The 12134-nt window shown below is 50.9% G+C and overlaps 1 protein-coding gene across 1 annotated transcript in view; it reads left to right on the forward strand.

The window, feature by feature from the left end:
- Positions 1-12130, forward strand: part of HMG20A (high mobility group 20A) — a 169726-nt gene extending 157596 nt beyond the window's left edge. The window contains exon 10 of the mRNA XM_079318428.1: positions 11905-12130. The gene's annotated coding sequence lies outside the window, so the exon portion shown is untranslated. The remainder of the gene's footprint in view (positions 1-11904) is intronic.
- The last annotated feature ends 4 nt before the right edge of the window (positions 12131-12134 follow it).

Consider the following 12134-nt stretch of genomic DNA (forward strand, 5'->3'; position numbering starts at 1 on the left):
TGAGAAGCTCTGCTCTGTGCCCCTGACACTAATGCTGCCAGTCTTAGAGCAAGAGCCCTAAAGGCAGCTCTTAGCCAGTGACTGCCCCCTCACTGCCCATGGCAAGTGAGCAGGAGCAAGCCCTGCTCCCCAAACCCTTGCCCAGAGGCAGCCTGTATGGCATAAATCAAATTTGGAGGCACAGAGGTTCCATAAACAAGCTTATTTTCAGAAGCCGGGTCCCATTATGTTATCTGTCACTTTATTGGGGTTTCTGAGCCGTTTATTTTTATGTATATACATCAGAGCTGGTGAGCTGGCGTTGGCCTCAGAGTATAAAGCTGACAAGACACAGTAGCAGCGTGTGAAAGCTGTCAGCAGAGCAGCCGCCTGTGAAATGAACACGGGAGCCGATGCAGATGATTTTATTTATGGGGAATCTTGGGTACTGCGTGCCAGAGCGGTGCTGCTGTCCCTGGCCCTCTGAGAGGGACTGGTACCAGATCCATTGCAGGCAGGGGTAGTGGCTCCAGGCAGCTGGAAATTAGATTTTCTTCTCAAGGAATGTCTTAAGCTGCTGAAATACTTTGGTAGCCCAGAGTCTGTATAAAAAGACACATTTTCTTAGGATGCAAGGTTGTGATGGAAGGTTCTACAACACTTTGCTTTCTGGTGTTGTTCATCTTGGTAATTGTTCTCTTAATGTTTTGTTTGTTTCTTTGTATTTAAGACAAATTCTGATTTCAGGTTAAGGATTTGTTCTGAAATAGAAAAACTAGAGTTTCTTTATCTAAAAAAGAAGTAGAAGTAGGGTTTTGAAATTTTTTTTTAAACTGTTTTCCCCCCATTTTTTTTGCCCCTGAAGCGACATTTTGCCAAACCCAATAGTCTTTACAAAAGCGTAAATGAGTAATTGTTTCTGTCATGTTCCAGGAAAAAAGTATTTAGATCAGCAAGTTTTCCTCTCAGTCAGAGCAAACATTTCAGGTGTGAGATAATTTTATGGGTCATCAAAAACACTACAGATTATCTGGGTTGTTATCAGGGTGATGGTACAAAACACAGACCCTGCTCTTAGGCTGTTATGACCTTGCTCTGAGTCCTCTGGTTCAGCACAGAGAGGATGTTGCTGTCATGTTCTGGTCCTTCCACAGACAAGAAGGGCTCAGTGCATTTGGAAAAGCAGCCAGAGGTTGTCAGAGCTGTGTTGCACGTGGAAGTTGGTGCTCCCTGCCTGCTCTTGCCAGATTTTCAGCCTGGATGAATAATTTGGGTTTACACTGTACCATGTGCCAGCCCTGCTGCCCAGGGAGAGCAGGGAGTGGCTGAGTGTCTGAGATATGTAAAACCTGGATACATTCAGTTTGGCAGGAATAATACTTAAAATCTTAATCTAGACTCGAGTCTGTCTTCATGGTTCACAAGCAGTAGCAATGCTACTGGAGCAATTCCTGGAGCTGTCCAGGGAAATAGCTCTGGATCGGCTGCGTGTCCCATGGCTGCCCTTGGGTTAGATGGTAGCATGTTTCCTCCTAAATCTGCAAGCCCTGACCCATGAGTAGGAAGTTTCTGGTACTGCTGTATTGCCTACTGAAAAACAAGTGGTATTATTTTAATCCTCAGCTCTCTGGTTTGTGTGAGGAGCACGTTGCCTTCCCTGGTTTCACTCGCAGCCTGTTCCACCAGCAATATCTTGTGCTGGCCAGATGCAGGAAAGGCCTCCTCACCCTTCTCCATGAGTGAGACAGACAGCTCTGCCTGATTGATCTGCTGCCTTCCAGCCCGGATCATTCCTCTGCAATTCTGTCTCTCACCTGCCTAGGCACTGCTAAATCCTCCCTGGAAGGAAGAACTATTTGTCAAGTGAAATAGGAAGGTTTGGGTCTCATGTTCCCCAAGGCCACTTAGCAGGGCTCTGGCTGCTCTTTGGACACTCTTTGCTGTGCTGATGTGGTATGAGCAGAAGTGAAGGCCAGGAAGCTTTTCTGCCTGCTGTCAGCACTGCTTTTGTGAGCCCTCCTGGCAAGCACTGTGTGTGTCTTGTCTTCCCCAGCCTGGAAGGTGCAGCATGCCTCGGCTTTGCCCACTGTGGAGCAACGTCTGTGGTCTGCACGTCATCCTTTGTGCTTCTCTGCACCAGCCCACTTATTGACTAGGAGTGTAATTGTGCTGCATCATGTCTAATTGGTTTGCTCTGTCGCTCTCCATTTGCTTTCCCTGCGTGCCCCCCGCTCCCCTCCATCAGCAGAGCGAGCTGTGAGCGTGAGCAGGGCACAAGGCCACGCTCCTGATTGCTGCAGGAAAACAAGGCGCCCAACTTCCTCCTTTCTTCTCCTAAATTCAAATGACAAGAAACAGAGGCAAACAATTTTGCCAGCCCTTGGCGGAGGGCCAGCGCTGATAAAGAGCCGTAATTAATCTCCCCAGCTTTATTAGAATATCATTACAATTAACTCAGCAATCTTCTGTTGATCAAAGCCATTGTTCCCTGCAGAGCAGAAGAAGCCAGCGTGAGCCTGGATTGTGCTGTGCTTAAAAGCACCTAGAGCTGGATCATTCCTGCCAGCCCAACAGCAGCTCCATCCCTCTGGCTGGCAGCACAAGGGCTGGCAGAGCTGTGGGCACAGACCTCTGTCCTCAGCCGGCCTCCTGAGCCCCTTGCAGCTTTGATTTATTTTTTTAGCTTCTCTTCTTTGTTGAGCTATTATAGCCCAGATCCTTTGCAGGCACCTGTGAGTCCCTCATTCCCTGTGTAGATGCTTTTGGGTCCAGCCTTCTAAGCACCAGGTTGATTCCTTTGTGTGTGTTCATACAGCTCTTAACATGCCTGCTTCTTAGGCTCAGCTGGAGGTACAGTGACTGCTGCAGTGATTCGCCTAGCAGAGGCAGAGTGGGCAAAGAAACCAGGGGAAACATTTGTAGAAGCCACATCTGAAAGAAAGGAGAGCTGTCAGAATGAAGCTCCCTAAGCTCTACAGTTAAATAGCCCAAGATGTGTGCTGTAGAAAAGCAGGGAAAATGAGCACCGTTAAACTACCCCTTTCCTCCTTTTCAAACTGTTCTTTTAATATCGGGTATTTATCTGTAATTTAAGCCTGTGATTAGTTTTATCAAAAAGATAGTTCTGAGGCAGAGATCTTAAAAATGATTAGGTGTGTGTTTGAAAGACAAGAGCAGCTCCACTTGCACTGCAGGATAAAGACGTCTGTCTGTTTGCTGCCTTGAGCATCCATCTGTGAGGGCCTTGTGCCAGAAGAAACCTCCAGTTCCACACAGATCCCAACCCATCTCAGACTTTCAGGGCACTTCTCATCCTCCTTAAAAAATACCAGAACAGAATCCTTCTGTCCTTGGACAAGATTGTCTGAGGTGATTTTATGTCTCTTCTTCTTCATCACACTTCTGCTTTTGAAGAATGCTGTCAGCTTTGTTGCTTTTGCTGGGGTCCTGGCAGCACAACCTTGCTGAATGCTCAATCACCTGCAGCTGGAGCCACCAGGAGTGTGGAGACACTGGCAGGTTGGCTTTAAGAGCATCATGTCAGGGGGTTTACTGTAGAGGGCCTGCAGGCCATTCCCCATCCACTCTTGCACCTTTCTGCCTGGTGGCAGCCCTGTGCCAAGCTGGAGCAGTGCCCAGGGATTTCTCTGGTGCACAACCAAGGGATTTGCTCCAGAGCAAATAGCCTGGCCCTGCCTCTGTTCGCAGCCAAATGTAAGGTGGCATAGTGGAGGTTTTATCCTGAAATTGACTCTGCCACAGAGGATTTACATGCTATGAGCAGACTCAGTGGGTGTGAAAACATGCTATCCAGGTACACAGAGAGAGAAGCAGGGGAATTTAAAAAGCTCTAGGTCTCTTCCCTTGTGGTTGTGGAGCAGGTTGCAGTGGGGCAGTGAGCTGTTGTGGAGCAGGCAATGCTGAGATGCCTTGCCAGCAGCCTGGGTTCTTAGTTGAAGTTCTTAGATGAAGGTGATTGAATCTCTCTTGCTTTTTGTCCTGAATTCTCATCCATTTGAATAGTCAACATTGTGAGCCCAGGGAAAAAGAAAAAGAGAAAGAAAAGGCAGGTCCAGGGTTGGGTCTAATTGACCTCGGCATTGTCCCTTTAAGCAGCTACCCAGAAGAAGAGAGCAGCTGCTCCAGTCCATTTGAGGGTGCAGATACAGCATATCCAACCCTGCCTGGCTTCACCTGCTCCCTGCAAATCCTTAACCCTTCAGGGCTGGAGAAAAGGGATCTGTATTTGCAGTGTAACTATATGCACAGTGCTGGGTGTGCTGAGTAAATGCACCTCACTAGTGACAGCAAGCAGAATCTGGGGGTGGCACCCACTGCCACAGCTCCTGCTGCAGGCAGGGGCATGAGTACATTACAGAATGCAATCAGATGAGGGTTGGTTTGATGTAGGCTGCCAAGTTTTCCTTCCCACTTCTCCTTCCCTGCCCCTTCTGTGGCTGGGGATCTGAGACACTAGAAAACAAACCATACCCACGAGGCCATAAACCTCTGATGGAGCTGTGGCTCTCTGTGAAGTGCCAGAGTGTCCATGAGGTCCTTTGTTGGTTGGTCCCTAAGGAGAGAACTTGTCCCTTGGGCCACCAGCATTCCTCACCACAGGTGAGGGCAGGAGGGGCTGGTCAGCCTGCATTGAGCAGGTTCAAAGGGAGCAGGACCTGGAGAGGCTCTTCTGAAAGACTTAGAGCAAGGCTTGTCTCCCCATGCCGTGCTGCACCTTCCCCTGCTTCTCCACAAATGGCTGAGGACATTAACGGGCTGTCTCAGGTCTCTGGGTGAGATGCAGAGGCTGTGTGTCAGGTTGTTATTAAATATCATTAGTAAGTGCCAAAGCTGTGTGTAGCTCCTCAGGCAGGGACAGTGACTGGAGGAGGGATGGTTCACAGTGCCAGGAGATGAGTGAATGCTGAAGGTCGGGGACACCTCAGGCTGGGCTGCCTTCAGCTCTCATTACCTGCTTATTACCTGGTGGAGGCAGGGGGGATTTCCTTGGAGGGTGTGTGTCACCAGGGACTTCCCTGTGCTCACATGGAGTCTCCAGCATGGTCTGTGTGTGAGGAGGAAGGACCTGTGCAGCCCCCAAATCCTCCTCTTGTATCACCCTGGTCTGTAGGGGCTCCAGTGTGGGGCAGGGCAGGCTCCTGCCCATCACAGTGGAGCTGCCCAGGGGAAAGACTGTTTTAGCCTCTCTTCTACTCAGCAGAGGCAGCTGAAAAAGAAATTTTGCAAATGTTTTTCTTGCTATTTTCCATGCTTGGCTCTAGCTTTCCCCCAGAGAGAGGTGGAGGTGGTGCACTGTTGAGGAGGCAGCACTAGCATTTCCAGGAATGCTACCTGCTTGCTTTAATGCCTGGCTAGCTGTGGAGATTTGGGGAGGAGCTGGCTTTAGGTGCAGGGACACGAGCCAAAAAACCCAGAAAGCACCTGCCTGAAGGGTGAGAGGGAGGCAGAGGCAGCCCTGGTGAACACCCTGGAGTGGGAGCTGGGGGACGGGAGTGGAGCAATCATCTGCCCGAAGCAATTGCGGCCGCCAGCGCGGCACAGAGACTCTGGCTCGCATTTATTTAAGGCGAGATGCCCTAGTTTTGTGCTTTCAGTGGAGTCCCTAATTATTCCTCAGTCTTTGTAGTGAGCTAATTAGTTTCTCAGCACTCAAGGCTGGGGAACACTGATAGGCTTGGGAAGCACAAGCGGAAGGGATGATGAGGAGAAGAGAGCTGGTGGGAAATGGCTGACTGGCAGACACGAATGGCTGAGAGCAGGGTTTGGAGAGCTAAAGGGTGGTGATCTGGGAGGATGATAGAGGAGAGAAGAACCATCATCCTGTGTCAGGCAGGATGCTGGAGTGTGACAGTTTGGGAAACAGCAGTGATGAAGTGGCAGGTGGTCATTGAGGGAGGGCTGGAAGTGGGGAGGGAGTGAGAGAGATGGCCTGGGGCAGAGCAGCCACAAAGCCCAGGACAGGGTTCAGGGGTGGGATCCTGCATGGAGGGGAGCACAGCACTGGGCACTGCCCCCTTCTGTGGGTGCTTCCTTGGGCAGCTGCCTTTCCCGGGGTGCTGTCTGCAGGACTAGCAGCCTTTCCTGACTGTCCCATCATTTTGCTGCCTTTGTGGTGACTCCAAAGAGCTTTGCTGGGAGAGGCCAGCCTGGTCTCCAAGTTAGATGCTCACTGTTCTGCCTGGTCAGAGCCACTTCTTTCAGAGAGAGCCACCACAGAGAGGTAGCCTGCATTGATCCCCGGGTCCACAATGTTCCCATGTAGGCGTTCTCCTCTGGCTCGGCTGTGTGCACAGATGCCTCATTGCTCCAGAGCCCATGCTCCCTACATCTGCACTGTGAGCCCCAGCAGCACAAAGGTCTCATTCCAATTCTCACTGTCATTGGGAAGTTCCCAGTGGCCACTGAGTGCAGTGTGTGACAACTCTGAAGTGCCCAGGTGGCCATGGATTTATTAGGGTATTATCCTACTAGTGCTGCAAATGGTGTCATCTGTCTTCTAAACTTTGCACTTTATTTCAGGGAGAAAATTTAGTATATCCAGGCAATATGCTGTAGCTATAGCATATGATAAAGCCCTGCTGGGAAGTGTAGTTTAATTGATTTTGTTATTAAAGTGCCACTGGAATAAATTTGCTCATTTGAATGAAATGTCTTATTACCTGTATCGTAACAGGCACATGATGAAATCTTCAGAGGGGCTGGAGCTACCCACTGCCTGTGATAGAAGCTGACATGGAGCAGCTGACAGGGACCCACACCTGCCACCCTGTTCAGTGCAGGCTGGCCACCCTGAGAACCTCAGCACCCACCCAAAGCTGCAGGGAAACTGTTTGGGAACCTCAGGATGGGAACAAACCACAGTGGCAGGGTACACTGTACTTAAGTCACAGGTTGTGCTGTTCATCTAGTTCTTTTCTCAGGTAAGGACATTGTTTTAAAAGGAATTGAGGAAAAATCTCTTTCACAGGACAGTATTTCTTTAGTACCACCAGTAATGGGGGTGGATTGGGAAATGAACCATTCCCCATTACACTGGGACTAACAGCCCAGCCCAAGATTTCCAGTTGAAATTTGATTGCCTTGAATCCGGAGGATTATGGAAAATAGAAAATAAGAAAAAGGCCTAGCAAAATTTATGTGTTTTAATCATAAACTGATAGAATCACAGTAAATCTATCATAAGCATGCAGATACAGATCCAGCAAAAAGAGAGGAAAGCAATAGGCTTTTTCTGGGAGGAGCTGTGTGTACCTTGGCAGGGCCAGGGAAAGGGGAAGCAGGGCTGCCTCCCCAGCCATCTCCTCTGGGGTGTTGAGCCTCAATCCCACCTCAAAGCCCTTTTCTGCTGTGCCCTGTAAAAGCCTGGAAGCAGGGATTGCACTGCAAAGTCCCTGCCCTGTCTCATGGCAAACTGTCTGGGCAGGGCTGGAGAGCCCATGTGGAGGTGGAAAAAGAGGGACAAGGCAGGAGATGGAGGAAGAGAGGGAAGGGAAAAAGGAGAAAAGGGAATCAAAGCCCAAAGATCTTTTTTCCTTGCACCTCTCTGTGTGCTGCTTGCTGTGGTGGAAGCAGGATGAGATCCTGCCAGGGGAGGAGGGAGGCAGAAATATGGGGGAGAAACTTGTGTGCAGACGGGACTGCAGGAAGCACAGCTTTGGTGGAGAGAGAAGGGCTCTTGACAGAGAGAAATGGCAGGAGAGCAAGGGAGCAGCACAGAAGGCAGAAAGTATTTAAAAAAAAAAAAAAAAAAAAAAAGAGTGATAAGGAAGAAAAAAGGGAGAGAGTAAAATATTGGCTCTGAAGCTGAGATAAGAGAGAGAGGGCAGTTAGTGAGAGAAGGAGTAAAATTAAGTGTGATAAGGCCTGATAGAAGCAGGGGAAGGCAGCAAGCCAGGCAGAAAGCTGGGGGACTGAGGGCAGGGCTGGGGGGCTGTGGACAGAGCAGAGGGGCTGAGGGCAGAGCAGAGGGGTTGAGGGCAGAGCTGGGGGGCTGTGGGCAGAGCTGGGGGGCTGTGAGCAGAGCAGAGGGGCTGTGGGCAGAGCAGAGGGGCTGTGAGCAGAGCAGAGGGGCTGAGGGCAGAGCTGGGGGCTGTGGGCAGAGGTGGGGGGCTGTGAGCAGAGCAGAGGGGCTGTGGGCAGAGCTGGAGGCTGAGGGCAGAGCTGGGGGGCTGTGGGCAGAGCTGGGGGGCTGTGGGCAGAGCAGAGGGGCTGAGGGCAGGGCTGGGGGGCTGAGGGCAGAGCAGAGGGGCTGTGGGCAGAGCAGAGGGGCTGAGGGCAGAGCTGGGGGGCTGAGGGCAGAGCAGAGGGGCTGTGGGCAGAGTTGGGGGGCTGAGGGCAAAGCAGAGGGGCTGTGGGCAGAGCTGGGGGGCTGAGGGCAGAGCTGGGGGGCTGAGGGCAGAGCTGGGGGGCTGAGGGCAGAGCAGAGGGGCTGAGGGCAGAGCTGGGGGGCTGTGGGCAGAGCAGAGGGGCTGTGGGCAGAGCTGGGGGGCTGTGGGCAGAGCAGAGGGGCTGTGGGCAGAGCTGGGGGGCTGTGGGCAGAGCAGAGGGGCTGAAGGCAGAGCAGAGGGGCTGAGGGCAGAGCTGGGGGGCTGAGGGCAGAGCTGGGGGGCTGTGAGCAGAGCAGAGGGGCTGAGGGCAGAGCAGAGGGGCTGAGGGCAGAGCTGGGGGGCTGAGGGCAGAGCAGAGGGGCTGTGGGCAGAGCTGGGGGGCTGAGGGCAGAGCTGGGGGGCTGTGGGCAGAGCTGGGGGGCTGTGGGCAGAGCAGAGGGGCTGAGGGCAGAGCAGAGGGGTTGAGGCTGGGGGCTCTGCAGCACAGAAGGTGAAGGGCCAGCCTGACCCCCTCTTCTCTGATTACCCTTGCCCCTCTACATGCTCTGTGTACCTCTGGTGATCCATGGAGAGGTACTGAGTGGGCACAGAGATTGATGGGGAGGGTCAGGGGGTTGGTGGGTGTAAATGTGTGTCCTGCAGGGTGCTCATAACCTGCCAGCCATGGCCCTGACAGTGGGGGAACACATGGAGCTGCTGGGGAGGGAAGGGCCTGGGGTGGGTGATGTTCCCAGGTTGGAATTGCTGTTTAACTACTCATCCTCCTCCCTGCTGTGTCCCCACACACACTATCTGTCACAAAGACCCCCATGGGACTCCCAGTCTAGGAAGCAGAGGAGGTAAGGCATGTTTGCCCTCTGTGCCCTAAGCCTCAGCTCCCTGGTCTTTTTTTGCTACCTCTTTTAAACTGTTTTATAAAGTGCTTTGTATTTATTGTGATTCAGAAGAAACAAGTGGAAACTCCTGTCTGGCTCTGACACATGGGCCATGGTTCCCTGAAGAGCAGTGCTGGAACCCAGCCTCTGCTTTCTCACCCCTGAATAAACTGCAATAGAAACACACTGTAAATCTTAGCAAAGGAGAGAAAGAGAGTCTATTCTTTGGATTTGGGTTTCTTTTCTCATTTTTACCAACTATGAAAATGGCTGAGCTTAGTTACTGGCCACTCTGACATGCTTTTCTTCTGCTCCATCCATCTGCTTCAATCCCATGGTGACTGGAAAAAAAATTATCCAGTTCACAAAGCATCGAAGATTAAAAAATCAGTGTGGGTAACAAAGTGTGTGGCAGGCAGCAGTGCCACAGAGCATCGGGCACACTCACTAATGAGGGATTTGAGCTGCAGCTTGGGATTTAGGGCAGCAGTGTGGCCTCCCCAGGAGGGTTTTGGGCAGCGGAGTTAGTGGGGCTGAGGACAGGTGTGGGGCTGTGAGACAGGGCTGGGCTGGCAAAATTCCTGAGATGTTCTACAGAAAAGAAATAATTTGCTCTCTTGTTTTTTGGGGTTTTTTGTTTGTTTGTTTTTGTTTTTTGCTTTATAAACTTTTTTGATAGTGAAAGACTTGGTTCCCCCCTTTGATTGCTGGGGCTCTGGAATCTGTTACAAATTGCTCGTTGGACTTGGTTACTAGTATTTTTTTAAAACTATGTGTGTTGACTTAACTCTTTTCATTACAGCATTAAAAGGGATAACTGAAGCCAATTAAGCAGCTCTTTTGGGTGGCCAGTGCCTGTAGCTGTCCAGGGTCACAGAGACTCCCCCTTCCACCTCTCTGCTGAGCCATTGGCTGAGTTTGTGTCAGTCCTGGCAGCCAGGCTCAGACTGAGCTTTCTGTACCTAAAGCTCTTGCCTACTTGGCTCCACTTGGCTTGGACTCATCCTCCAAGGCCTGAGGTTCCTAGGTGTGTGTGTTGCTGTTGGCAGTTTTGTGTTTAGCTCGCTGGAATATTGGTTAAACACTGGTGGGAAGGCAATCTCGTAAAGAGCATTTTGCTTCGCTCTTTTACAAAGCAAAACGAAAGCCAAAGGCTTTTTAAAAATGTATTGGTTTCAAAGTTACAAAGGAAAGATGTGTTAAGAGATGAGGGAAGAACTAATCAAAGCTTCTGAAACTTGCTGTGGATAAAGAAACCTAAGATGTTTTGTTTGAAGATGAACAGAAAGTTGCAATCAGCAAAAACTCCCCCTCCCCATAGTACAGATGCTTCAGGTTGGTTCTTCTAGGTTGGCACATTGCTGAAAGAAAAGCAAATCCAGTCTTTCCCCTCTTGGGGCTCCAGGTTCCTGGCACTTGCAAATCTGGGCTTGTCTGTCTCAGTGGTGTCCCTAAGGCTGGGTGGGCTGGGGGGTCAGTGTGGTGTCACCCTCTTGGTGGCAGCTGGGAAGGTTGAGAAGCACCTGCTGATTCAGTAAGAATTAGTAAACTTTTAGTGCCCATATTGACACCATTTGCAGGGATCTTTTGTGCTTCCAGCCCTGAAGCCCAGTGGCCAATTCAACTCCCATTTCTCCCCTTTTCTTGTGGAGATGAGATGGTCCTTAAGGTCTGTTTCAGCACAACCCAATCCAACCCAAACCAACCCATTCCATGGTTCTGTGAGGCAACACAGACCTTCCTGACCTGAACCAAGTCCCAGAGCTGAGCAAAGGCAGGATGTTGCTGTGACCAGACCCCACGATGATGGGCACAGTGGTGATGGGCAAGGGCAGCCTGTCCCTGTTCTCTGCCTCAGCCTAAGCCTGTGTTTATAGACCTATGGAATTCCACTTTCAGACAAGCTCCCCTGTGAGCCTGGAAGCTGAATTCCCTTGGATGTGCCTGAGGGTGCCTGAGAGTCTGGCTGCCAGTGATCAAGTCCTGAATTACAGGCAGCTGGGGAGCAGTGCTGGAGCTGCTTTAGCCACTGGGCACCACTTGCTGGAGGCACCCAAGTGGGTGCTGCCAATGGATGTGTCACATCCCTGCCCATGGGGACAGGAGACACCCTGGTACTGCTGCAAAGGCTGGCAGAAGCAGTAGGATCCCCAGCCCTGCCCAGGCAAAGCCTGACCCCCGTGGCTCCCAGCCTGGAGGCCACGGGCAGGGCCAACCCTGCAGTGGGGTTCTGCATTCTCCTCCCACACAGAGGCCAGGAGAGCACAGCACTGCTCCATGCTGCTTATGAACATGAGTGTCACAGCCCTGCTCCACAGGCTTCGGGGATGGGCAGGGCAACTGACTATAAAACCAAAAAAAATAGTCAGCCTGCTCTTGGTGCCATGCAGGCACTGCAGGAGGTGCCTTTGGAGGCAGAAGGAGACACCCTGGCCTGGGGCTGCTCTTGGCAAGGCATCTGGGAAGTGCCTCTAAGGCAAGAAAGCAAGCACTTGCCAGGTACAAAACTGGATAGATCAAGAAGTCAAGATTTTGCATTCCAACTATCTATAGGAAATAGGGTTTTTTTATTATTTCAAGTTTTCATAAAAATCCATAATTATTGAAATCAAAGTTACAGAAGAAAGTTCGTAACTTTTTTATTGATTTTATTTCTTTTTTCTTTCTTTTTCCCACCCCCCCCGTTGTTTTTCCCCTCTCAGAGTTATATCTGACACCAGAGTCCATCAGACAAAGTCCTTACAAACACAGGAGTCCTGAAGACATCAGCTGAATGTTTTCCTGGTATAAAGAAGAAGAGGAGGAGGAGGTGGTGACAGTGCGGGCGCAGTGGGTTTGGACAGGGGCAGAGGGCACGGTGGAAGGAGAGAGGTCGGTATGTTTGTAGCAACGTTTGTTAATTATTTTTTATTTGTTCATTTGTTCTTTTTTT

The sequence above is a fragment of the Erithacus rubecula genome, assembly GCF_903797595.1.
Source record: "Erithacus rubecula genome assembly, chromosome: 14".
Lineage (NCBI taxonomy): Eukaryota > Metazoa > Chordata > Aves > Passeriformes > Muscicapidae > Erithacus > Erithacus rubecula.